Source organism: Aplidium turbinatum, chromosome 2 (assembly GCF_918807975.1).
Source record: "Aplidium turbinatum chromosome 2, kaAplTurb1.1, whole genome shotgun sequence".
Taxonomy (NCBI): Eukaryota; Metazoa; Chordata; class Ascidiacea; order Aplousobranchia; family Polyclinidae; genus Aplidium; species Aplidium turbinatum.
In genome coordinates, this window is record NC_137473.1 from 38034323 (window position 1) to 38047105 (window position 12783).

Here is a 12783-nt window from a genome sequence, read left to right on the forward strand (position 1 = left end):
TTAAAATTTCTAATGTATTTTGTAAAATTAACCTATTTAAAAAAAATTAACGTTTAAGCTGCAACTTCAGTAGCTTATATCTGGCACGCTCAGTCCAAGTGAAACTGCTGACGTAGGTAGCATGTAGGCTACGGTTCAGTAAAAGTGGGCTGTGCACTGTTTAAAACTAGTGAAAAAGTAAATGTCAGCACAATCTCTGGAATGTAAGACCGGATATACGTCACGAAAAATTGTTGTCTAGTGTTATGTCTCATTAATGACAAAATTTGAGTCAACATTCAAAACTTTTAATGTATTTCGATGAAGAAAAATTGACTTAATTTTCAATCCTAAAAACCTTGATGCGCAAGTGCAGTAAATAGCTATTAGGCCTATCCTTACTTTCTAGAGTAATGTTGCACAAACTACCACCATGAAGTGCTTGCACGGCAGTTGAGAGGACAACTTGGGCCCCGTACCGATGAGATTCTCGGCCCAAAATCAAGACACCAGAGAAAAACACACTAGGCTACATCCAAAGCACATGCAATGGTTTTGTCAAGTTTCCGGTCCCTTGGAAAGGTTACAAACCCCCAAAATCATTTCGGACCCGAGTCTATAAGTGCCCCTGGACCCCCCTGAACGCTACTGAGTGCATATGCAACAAAGACAAATCGACAATCGCGCAATGACGACCTACGTCGATTGCAAGAGTAGCTTCTTCAAAATCAGAAACTGGTTTTATGTAAATCTTGAACCTCAAGCGCAGTTACAAGTAAGACCGCACCAGAGATGGTAAATTTTAATATTGATTGTAGCCTCCAGATAATTCGCCTACCCAACAATCCAACACACAGTACAGTACATCAAAAAGGAAATAATTAAAAAAAAAGTAAATTATTGACATATTGCAGCGTATAGTATTTCGTATACCAATTCATGTACAATTAAAATACATATAAGCTATACAGCAGTGCTTCCCAACCGGTCACGTAACGAACTTCAGGGGTCGCAGAAAGGATACCAATTTGCACAAAGTATACCAATTTGCACAAAGTACTGCATATTAACTTTTGTGCGAGGTGCTGTGACATTTATAAACTTTATTAAGAGTCGCGCAATCAAGTCAAACAAACAAAGAATCTACTAAAAAATATCGAAGAAAATCAACTTCAGTTTTTAGGACACGTGCTGCGAAAAGGAAAATTAGAACATCTCTCTCTTACAGGCAAAGTTGAAGGAAAGCGTGCCCAAGGCAGACAAAGATTAACCTACTTAAACCAACAAAACCAATACCAACATACACCTAATACACAAAGCAAACAACAGAGAATCTTGGAGACTTTTCATGCAAGAGGCAGTCAATGCTTGGAATTAAGTGCGACAATTAAAGAAGAAGAGTCGCGCACTCAATAGGCTGCCCGTATTTTTGAAAAGTTATGAGGTGAAATGGAATCGGAGTTAAAAACATTTTTCTGCATCGTGAAGTGAGGTGACTTTTAAAAGTCAAAGCTTTAAAATGACTAGCCAATTAACGTTGAAGACCGAAATCGTGATTTTTCCAACAGAATAAAAATCCAGTCTTGGTGCACCATTTTCGCAATAACATCTAGCTTTTGAAATTATGTCAAATTTGCTTGAAAAATTAAACGACTTTAATTTGTCCCTCCTAGGAGAAAACTTCAATATTTTGCATTGAAATCTAAAATTGATACGTTCATCAAAAAATTGAACATCTGGAAACCAAAATTTCAAAATGATTTATCTGAAATGTTCTCACTTCGCCTACCGTTTCAGCCTAAGCAACATTGAAACCGCCTTAAGACCGACATTAACAAACACTGAGCCACAGCTGGACTTGCTTTGTAGCAGAAAGCAGTCACACCTATCACACTGAATAAATGCGTTTGCTTTTTTGTTTTGTTTCCAGTAGGCTGCCCATAGGCTTCGTTGTGATGGTCAGAAATAAATAAAAAATAAAAACAAACTGAACTGAGTACCGGTAAATTGTTTTTGGTTTTCGTTTAATCTAAGCTTTTCAATAAATATCGCAAATGGATATTTCGCACTGTTCATCATTTTAATCGTAAGTGGTCTCGAAACAATTTAGAAGATTAAAAGGGGTTGCGAGCAAAAAAGTTTGGGAAGCCCTGCTATAGTATACAGTATACATAAACTGTATTGTAAACAACAAATAGCCTATACTACTATCAGTACAAAGTTAAGCGGAGCGAATCATATCAAAATATGCTATAGTAGATTATTAGATATTCTGTTTGAATAAGGATCTTCGAATAAGGTTTTTAGGTTATTATAGTAGCTATATTTGATAACAGCTGTACTCTATATCAGTTGTTCTTAACTTTTTTGTCTTGGCGGACCCCTTTTGGTGCCCTCGAAGCGGTCGCGGATCCCAAAAAAAAGCTGAAACTTCAGTATATCGCGTCTTCTAACGGAAACAAATGTTTCATAACTTTCGAAGCGACACACTTCGAAGAATTTGCTGAACTTGCATCGCACATGACGGTTTTAATGATATTGAAAAATTTCTGTTATGAACTATATGTTGGCACACAGGATCAAAAATTCGTAGGCTAAGCCTAATCTACGCCTACATTATGCTGATTCAATGTTTTTCTATAAATTTTATCGTGATTCGATTAAATTTGTGCGACCTTTACAAGGATAAAGCTTTGGTAGAGAGTTTGCTTTGTTGAACCATAGAGAAATAAAACATAGTAACCTTAGCGGGTTTAACATTACATTATTATTATAAATAAAGTATGTTAAACCTTTACAAAGAATTTCTCACTTTTTTCATTTTTAATCAATATTTCGTTGTGCCTAATAACCACAGTCATGACAAAACTATGAGTGCTGATAGGCTGTTTGTTGAAGTGCTTTGTTCGAGCAAGCAAATGAGATATCATGGATCTATTGAATTTTTTTTAATTATTATTGAATTAACATGCCAAGTAGGCCTAACAACAATTGCCCAGAGTATGAAACTTAGGGTCGAATGCACCAACAGTGATTAAACTGTAGGCTATTTAACTTTAACTTAAATATTTAACTTAATCTTGAATTAAACTATAATTAAGTGAGACTTTCGTATGCACCAACACCAAGGGCTATTTAAACCATGATTAAACTGTGATTAACTAGGCAAGTTAAGTAACAGAGTTAATACAGCTCCAGAGTAGGTTTAAAGCTTGATTAACTTACCAGCAAAGGTTTCTAGTGCTGGTATTGTATTAGTTCTTGGTAATTGCAACATCAGAGAATTTTTGTTGCTGAAAGGCCAATTTTTTTTACCGTTTTAACATAAGATATAGCGATAGTGCTCATTAATCAGTTCACTAGCGAGTAGCCTAATGATACAAGTGTCCGGTATACAAAGAAAGGCATCATGCTATGTTATAATGATGTAACTTACTGTGTTGCAGAATTTTGTGCCGTGAATATTATTTTGAGGCAAAAATGAAAGATCATACTTAGGCTAAAAGCGAATAGCAGAAATTGTTATATTGCAATATGTGCAGTAGGGTGGGGTGAAAAAGGAAAATCTTGATTGCATAATGCATATGATTCATTTGAAAGTACCAATTCGAATCATAACGTTTTAAACAAAAAATATCTCTTTATTATTAAGGTAAAATTTTGAATTTCATACAATCACGATAGGCCAAATAGACCATTTTTTGGTCCAAAATGGGCCTGTCTGGGCCAATCCATACACTTGATACTTCTGAAACTGTTACATTCCTATCTTAACTTTTCAAAACGAAACTTTTGAGAATAATCCCAGCCTTCTATGACCATCAGTTCAAATTTTAGGTATCAAATCTCATTTATTTTAATAATCGCTCGTAAAACCCCCCTGTAGCGGGGCGTTAATGTAGGGGCAACCCAAAACTTTTTTCATGGTATGTTTTTTTATTCCCAGTGGCATTATTTTGGGGGGTATTCAGAGTTTGTAATCCAAATTTGTATTTTACCATACCCCCCTTTAACATTAGGCTACAAATAACTTATCAGCAAATATAACGCTTTTTGCCATTGCCATGAACAACAATGTATGTAGGTACCTTTTTCTACCACTGAACTGTACTGAATCCCATAACAAATCAAAGAAATACTCATTGCTACAGTTATGACTCAGCAAAATCATCAACAGTCTGATTAAATCATTGATCAACTAATCATGAACAAAATTTTGTTGGTGCATAGGCTACCAAAAACGATTAACTTTAAACACTGTTTAGTTAAACATTGATTAACTTTAATCATTGTTTAATAGGGTGGGTCGATTTCTCCATTTGTCATATAAATTTGAACATAGGTGCCACTTTACCCTCTAAACATTTCCTCAAAGTTTAAAATCGTTTTGTACATAGCAACCCATTACCCCAATGACCCTCTGTTTCTATAACAGGATTGCCAGGTTGATCGAAAAGCTGGGGACAATTTTGTCATTTTATCTCATTTTTTCGCCCAATATGGCAATCCTGCGCAGTGAGCGAACTTCTAATAGTTGTGTGGTTTAACACGCCACAAAAAAAACTTTGTGAAACTGACTCTTTATCTTATTCATCCGACAATGATCCGAGTTTCATGGAGAGTGTCTCAACAAGTAGTGCCTACAATAACATCCCAATCACTTGTGTTGCAAGGGAAGCCGATCGAAAGATGGTTTCTGACGAAACAGTTGCTGCTATTGCCACTGCTACTTTGCATGATGTGTTAGGAGAAGACTTCTCCACAGACATCATTATTGGCCCACGAAAAGTGAGACATAGCCGAGTCAAGAGGCGTACTGGATTGAAACTAACCCAACATGTCGTCAATAATTTTATATCGCTCTATTTCGATGGGAGAAAGGATGAATCATATATCTTTGATTACTACCACCACAGGCGAAAAATAAAAGAATACCATTACGTTCTACTGACATAACCTGGTGACATCTTCATCTCTCATATCACAACACCAAGTGGTCGTTCAGTTGACATTTTAAAATGTATGATCGACGAGAATATGAGAGAGAGAAGAGAGAGAGAGAAGTTCTTTTATTTGCATCAACAGCACATGTGGAAAAAACAATACAAGATTACAATGTGAACTAGGTTGTTTTAATGTTTGCTGACGATGATGGGAGTGGCAGAAGGACCGAACTGGTCATCAAGTCTGCCACACCCGTGTGGTGTCATAGCTTATTTGACATGGAACGGTGTCGGAGTTGAACGCAAATATATATTGTATACATTAAAAAATAAAAAACAATACACACACGAAATTTAACAGTACAATATAATTTAACAGTACATATGAACGTGGATGGAATTCGAATAACGGGTTGTGACGGGACAGCAGTGAACACTGGGGATCGTAATGGATTAATTGCTAGAATAGAAGATCATATTCATTATGAAGTTCAGTGAAATATATGTTGGCCTATGCCGCCCATCAATGAGTCACCATTGCAGCATCTATTTGGATTATTTGGAAAAACATCTGGTCCAGTAACATTCATTGGTGAAATTGGTGATATTCTGTGGTCAAACCTTATAGCCTTGGAGATCGCATTGTTTGATAAAATTGAAACTCCCAGTTTGCCAAAATTGGACAATTCAAAGATCTAAGCACAGACCAGATGTACTTTTTGGAAATCTGCCATGCAATCAGTTCTGGGGTATGCTCTGAAACACTCTTACACAGAGATCCTGGGAAATATAATCATTCACAGGAGCAAATCGAATGTGCCACTATAATTTTAGTCAAACTCATCCATCAGAAGCTGTTAAGACATTGACACGATTCATTGCAACCATGTGCCTGTATGGTTTGCACTAAGATGGCTACAGATATCAGCGATGCTCCAGCAGTAGGCTACTTTTCTTTATGATGCAACTCAATCGTGGACTTGAGCCACTAGAAGTGCAGTCTGTCATCGACAAATCGATACAGCTCACCTCGAAAACTTCCTTTATGCCATGTTTCATGACAATAGACCTGCCATTCGTGAGGTAGCTGTTAGGCGAATTCTGAAAGCACGAAAGCTTTCATCTACAATAATATCAAGATTCTATTGCCCTGCTGATCAACTTAATCTTAATGCAATGGATTATATTGATATGATCGACTAGACACAGATTGACGTTACTGAACCACCATTATTATCATCCAAGAACTAAGACTCTAAGAGTGAGGATCAACTTTGTGATGCAATAAAGTCAGTCCCAGTAAAGTCGTCATACACACCGCAGACTCAAGCCGTTGAAACAATGATTCGTGTAGTCGCTGAGGTCAGCCTCAAAACTGTCGGAAAGGAGAAAAGGAACTCTATTATTTATTCTATCTTAAATGCAAGGAAGCAGCGGCCCATGTTTGAATCAAAGAAAGACTGTGTTGTGTAGCCCAGGTGTGTCTTTAACTCATTACATTTCAATTGTGTTTCGTTTTCACTGTAGCCTACCTATTGAATATAATTTACTGTAAAGTAGAAAATTGTATTTTTCCATACCACCTGGGGTAAGTGGTTAGGAGCACACCATCACATTGAAATTTTAACACGTTATTTAGTATGGCAAGCCTCACTTAAATACCGATTTATGTGATAATCCGACAATTTTATGTGAAAATCGACCCACCCTATTGTTTAAGTTAATCACTATTGGTGCATTTGACCCTTAATGCTTTTTTCGTTTTTCTTCTACCTAAGGCACCTGCAGCTAATAAGGCCCGCTAATTTTCAAACCTCAATATTTTTCTAAATACTGCATAATTTTAAACGAAACTTGGAATGAGGATACTTTGGGTCTATCTAAACAACATATCTGTGAAACAAGCTTCTAAGTAAAAAGAGTTGTGAAATATTAAAAAAATAAAAAAAATCTCAAACGGGCCTTATTAGATGCATGCGTTGTGAATAAGGCCCGGTTTGAATTTGCACCAAAAGTGATAGAAAAGGTATATTTTCAAAAGTGATTTTCACAATAACAACACCACAAAACAACTTCTAATCGGCAACACAGGCACAGAACTAATAAGTAAATACACAGAGACAACTATTCCCTCCTTTCCCATGCTCCATTTTTTTCAAAGCGACATGGTGTTTTTAGATGTGTTAAGGATACTAAAGTATTTTGATACTGAAATTATGATATTTCCATTGCAATAAAACATTGGATCAATGGTGTAACAAGAATTTTTTGGGTTACTCAAGTCTTTAACCGTCACTTTCTTAACTAGGGGTGCACAACGGTACAATTTTCCTACCTTGTGCCCATGAGCCTTATTACCAACATTAGCCTAGTCGTGATCATCATTATCAGTCTTGCTTTAATTAAAAAAAAAGTTCAAATTTATTGGTTTTACTGCATCAGCATGCACATATCTTTCACATAAAATGCAAAAAAACCGAAGTCAAAGCCGTTTGTTAACTCCAGAGCAGTCTAAAATATGTGAAAATTAAGAAAACCACTCAATTTCAGTCCCCCCAAACTTCAACTTTCCGTAACTCAAAAAGTTGTAAACTTGAGGCTGTAAAACTTTACCAGTCAGTCTCAATTCACCATGGCAGCAACCAGAGATTTCACTTTTGTTTAAAAGATTTGTATCAACGAAGATCTCGAGGGTGGGCCTTATTACCGGCCGGGCCTTATTAGCTGCAGATGCCTTACAAAAAAGGGTTTTTATTCTAGGTATCCGTTTTCCTCGGCTGTGAGGCAAAATGGACATAGTAGGCAGTGACCGCTTTGTCTTATAGTTCATTTTGTTATTAGTTGTCAAGATCAAGCACATTTTCGTGAACTTGTTGGGATGAATGTCCATAAACAAAAACAGTTTGATTTGCTAACCAGTAAATATACTATAGCTAGCCTACTGTAAATGAAGCTTTCGCCGCCAAAAAGGCGGCTTCCTTACTTTGCTCATAGAATCAAACTAACTATTTGCTAAACAATGTTTGACAAATGCATCTTTGCTGTTTACAGGCCTCCAAAACAAACTAAATATTAGTTGGAAAATCATTTCCACGCTAAATAATATTGTTTCGTTTAGGATGTGTTCAGTGGCGCCGCCAGACCTTCAACAATGGGGGGGCAAAATATTGACAGTGCAAGACAGTAGCGTAGTCAAAAATTTTGAAAGGGGGGGTGCTGACAGCTGGCGGGCGCAGCCCGATGGCGTGTTCGCCGAAGGCGACACTTAGCGGCGGGGGGTCTGGGGGGCCTCCCCCAGAAAATTTTGAGCAGACCAGACCCCTTTTGGTGTCCTCGAAGTGGTCGCGGATCCCAAAAAAATACTGAAACTTCAGTATATCGCGTCTCCTAACGGAAGCAAATGTTCAGTGATGTACGCGCATACAAAAAATATTGACGCCGTCAGCGTAAACGCAAACGTTCGAAAAACCATACGCCGTATGCGTCAACGTAACTTGTAAAAAGAGTTGGCAGCGTCAGCGTCAGCGCATACACTAGCGTAAACTCATTTTGTTTGCTAGGTGCCAAACATTCACACGGTATAAACCACTCGAAACAAACAAGTTTTATTTTGAATTTCCCCGAAGAAACACAAGCATCTGAAAGTGTTCATCTGACAATTTGCTGCGTTTTGGTTTCAATATGACTTTGCCAATTGAAAACATTTTTTCAACTGCAAAATTAAAATGCAAACAACAGCTAAGACATTAAAAAGTATACGTTGACGCTATGCGCTAAAAAACCGCGAAAACTTTACGGCGTAGCCTCAAGCGACAACTATCCAAAAAAACGTGGCCGTAAGCGTTAGCGTAAACAAAAAGTCTACGCCGCAAGTCTACGGCGTATACGTACATCTCTGCCAATGTTTCATAACTTTCGAAACGACACACTTCGAATAATGTGCTGAACTTGCATCGCACATGACGGTTTTGATGATATTGAAAAATTTCTGTTATGAGCTATATGTTGGCACACAGGATCAAATATTCGTAGGCTAAGCCTAATCTACGCCTACATTATGCTGATTCAATGTTTTTCTATAAATTTTATCGTGATTCGATTAAATTTGTGCGACCTTTACAAAGATAAAGCTTTGGTAGAGAGTTTGCTTTGTTGAACCATAGAGAAATAAAACATAGTAACCTTAGCGGGTTTAACATTACTTTATTATTATAAATAAAGTATGTTAAACCTTTACAAAGAATTTCTCACTTTCTTCATTTTTAATCAATATTTCGTTGTGCCTAATAACCACAGTCATGACAAAACTATGAGTGCTGATAGGCTGTTTGTTGAAGTGCTTTGTTCGAGCAAGCAAATGAGATAACATGGATCTATTGAATTTTTTTTAATTATTATTGAATTAACATGCCAAGTAGGCCTAACAACAATTGCCCAGAGTATGAAACTTCATACTCATACTTCATACTCTTTAATGCTTTTTTCGTTTTTCTTCTACCTACAAAAAAGGGTTTTTATTCTAGGTATCCGTTTTCCTCGGCTGTGAGGCAAAATGGACATAGTAGGCAGTGACCGCTTTGTCTTATAGTTCATTTTGTTATTAGTTGTCAAGATCAAGCACATTTTCGTGAACTTGTTGGGATGAATGTCCATAAACAAAAACAGTTTGATTTGCTAACCAGTAAATATACTATAGCTAGCCTACTGTAAATGAAGCTTTCGCCGCCAAAAAGGCGGCTTCCTTACTTTGCTCATAGAATCAAACTAACTATTTGCTAAACAATGTTTGACAAATGCATCTTTGCTGTTTACAGGTCTCCAAAACAAATTAAACAAACTAACTATTAGTTTGAAAATCATTTTCACGTTAAATAATATTGTTTCGTTTAGGATGTGTTGCAAAAGATATCGATACGTTCGTTTTTCCCCAATCGTATATTGTCCGTTTTGCCTCAAACAAGCAACCCAGAGAGTCTGTAGTTATAAGCAAAGATGAAATATGCAAAAAACTATTTTTCGGAGGATAGTGATCCACTGTCCGCAAATGTTTCAAACTAAACGAGAAGCTAAAGTTTTCAAAAAACACTTAAATATCATCACATTTAAGTGGACAATTTTTTATAACAAAGAGATGAGAAAACTGGTTCAACTTCTTGGTCGACGAGTGTGGCAAGAGGGCTTCCAATTTTTTTTGTCCTATATTCATTTCAGTAGTTTTAGAAACTTGAGAAAATATGTGTTATTTTTATCTCTAGTTTTTTGCTTTTTTTTAAGCAAATGTCCGTTTTACCTGCATGAAACTTTTTGTGGCAAAGAAGTTTTGTGCAACGCCCTGTGAAATTTTGAAACTTTTGCGGACCCTCTGAAAACGCTTTGCCGACCCTTGGGGGTCCTCGGACATCCGGTTGAAAACTGCTGTTGTAGATGTTTTTTTCAAACAAGGAACTAGGTTGTACTTGCGATCGTTTAGCAACTAAATGTGTTGCACTACCATCCACTGCACTTTAATGTTCGTTCTCTGCTGAAAAAACTTGAAGCTTGAATAAAATCTACAAGATCAGATACAAATTTTTTCATCAAAATGATTTTTTTGTGTAAATATCGTAAAACTTTATCATCGTGTGCAGCACTTTATTAAGTTTCACATGTGCAGCAGTGGATTTGATTATCATAAAAACAGCAACAAAAAGTAAACAAATAAAGTGAATAAGAAAAAGGTAAATACTGAAAAGTTTGGGTGTTCATCAGGACAATTATCGTTTCTAGCACTAGTTGCTACGTTCATCTGATGAAATTGAAAGTAAAATTAACAACAAACAAGATGGTTTATTGCTTCACTGACGTTTCGCGCACCATGACAATGCGCATCCTCAGAGCGAATAACATACAAAATAAAATTTCACCAGGTTATATACTGCAGTGCGATTGAAGGCAAGAAAAAATAAAATAAAACACGCAATATTTTAAAAAATTGGCCAATAATATGTGAGCGGTTACTTTCCTCGTTAAATTACGTAAAAACTTCCAACAATAAACATAAATTCGAAGCACTGAAGACTAATTTTGTCTCGAATTTCTAGTGGTCTTCAGTGCTTCGAATTTATGTTTATTGTTGGAAGTTTTTACGTAATTTAACGTCGAAAGTAACCGCACATCATTAGCCAATCTTTAAAAACATTGTGTTCTATTTCTCTTGCCTTCAATCGCACTTTTTCTGTTGGTCGTCACCGCTTCGAATTTTTATGTCTATTGTTGGAAGTTTTTACGTAATTTAACGAGGAAAGTAACCGCTCACACATTATTGGCCAATTTTTTAAAATATTGCGTGTTTTATTTTATTTTTTCTTGCCTTCAATCGCACTGCAGTATATAACCTGGTGAAATTTTATTTTGTATGTTATTCGCTCTGAGGATGCGCATTGTCATGGTGCGCGAAACGTCAGTGAAGCAATAAACCATCTTGTTTGTTGTTAATTTTACTTTCAATTTCATCAGATGAACGTAGCAACTAGTGCTAGAAACAAGAAAAAGGTAAATAGATTTAAAACTTTATGGTTAACGACGTTTTCATCTTATAAGACTTTAAGATTTATGGGCCAAGTTTTTTTCTTTGATTTTATTTTTTAAGAGAGCGTATTTTGCAGAATTAAAAAATATTTCATTTAAATTTGACCGCTCTGCTATTCAAACAGTTTCTTCGATGATTTTTCTTTCATGAACCACCGCCTATTCAATCGATCATCATCATCAGCGTATGAGCAATTCTTTCCAGGCTAGATTGGAGGGCAAGAAATCATAGGCCACTCAGCAGTCTCGTCAGTTCAATCGAAGATCTCGTATTAGATGAATAGAAATAGCAAATTTTACTATTCATCTGTCCTGAGATTCGCAATCATTCCTGCGCAGTATTTTAAAAGCACAGCTACTTGTGCAATTGGCCAACTCCATCATTAGCTGACTACTTCTAACTTTTCACTACTAACGAATTCTCAAATTTTGTTTAGCTTTTTTTAAATGTAGGCTACGTACTTCATTCGTTTTACAACCTGTTGCTTTCATCAAGAGTATTTTAAGAAAAAAAAAATTAAAGTCCGATAATTTGTTTTTTTTTACGCTAATACAAAAATGTCGGAACGATCAAACAAGGTGTTTAAATAAAGACATATAACCCCAATTAGCCTACCATTTTGTTTGCAATATTTTGATTTTGTTTTCAGTTTTTGTGACCTGTTTAATTTGATTTATAACTAATTAAGTGCTAAGACTGTTGATAAGTTAGCAGTAAAATGTGTTTTTTGAATAGGTGCTAGGCTACAGTAAATAAATTAAATTCTACTGATTGCAGAATACTGTATTTAAATTCCCATGGGGAAAGCGTTCAAAGACGGTTTGATCCTGCGGTTTCATACTCAAGAAAGTTCAAGCCAGTGACGCAATGCCAGCTACAGAGGTTGTCATCAGCAATTTTCTTGATTCGATTTCAGCTATGCTGAAAACTGGTCACAATGTGCATTGTTCAATTGCATGGGCAAAGAAAAAACAGGATTGGTTGGTCATACCCATAATTAGAAATTTGATCGATTTATTTTTGACATCGAATTTTCTAAAAAGATTACAAAATCCAAATTTAGTTTCATATTTTCCAACATCTACAATTTTAACCCGTTGATTGTTTCATCAATAATGTTTCAACCTCTTGTTCAGCAAACTGTGGTGTTGTTTGTCTCAGCGCTTTACTTTTATGGTGAGACTATATTTTTTGACATCAGCTTACTTAATTTCACTTACGTCACGCCATTTGGAATATCTGTAGGGCCAGTATTTCTGTTGAAGTAGGCAACTATATATTACCACTTGGTAT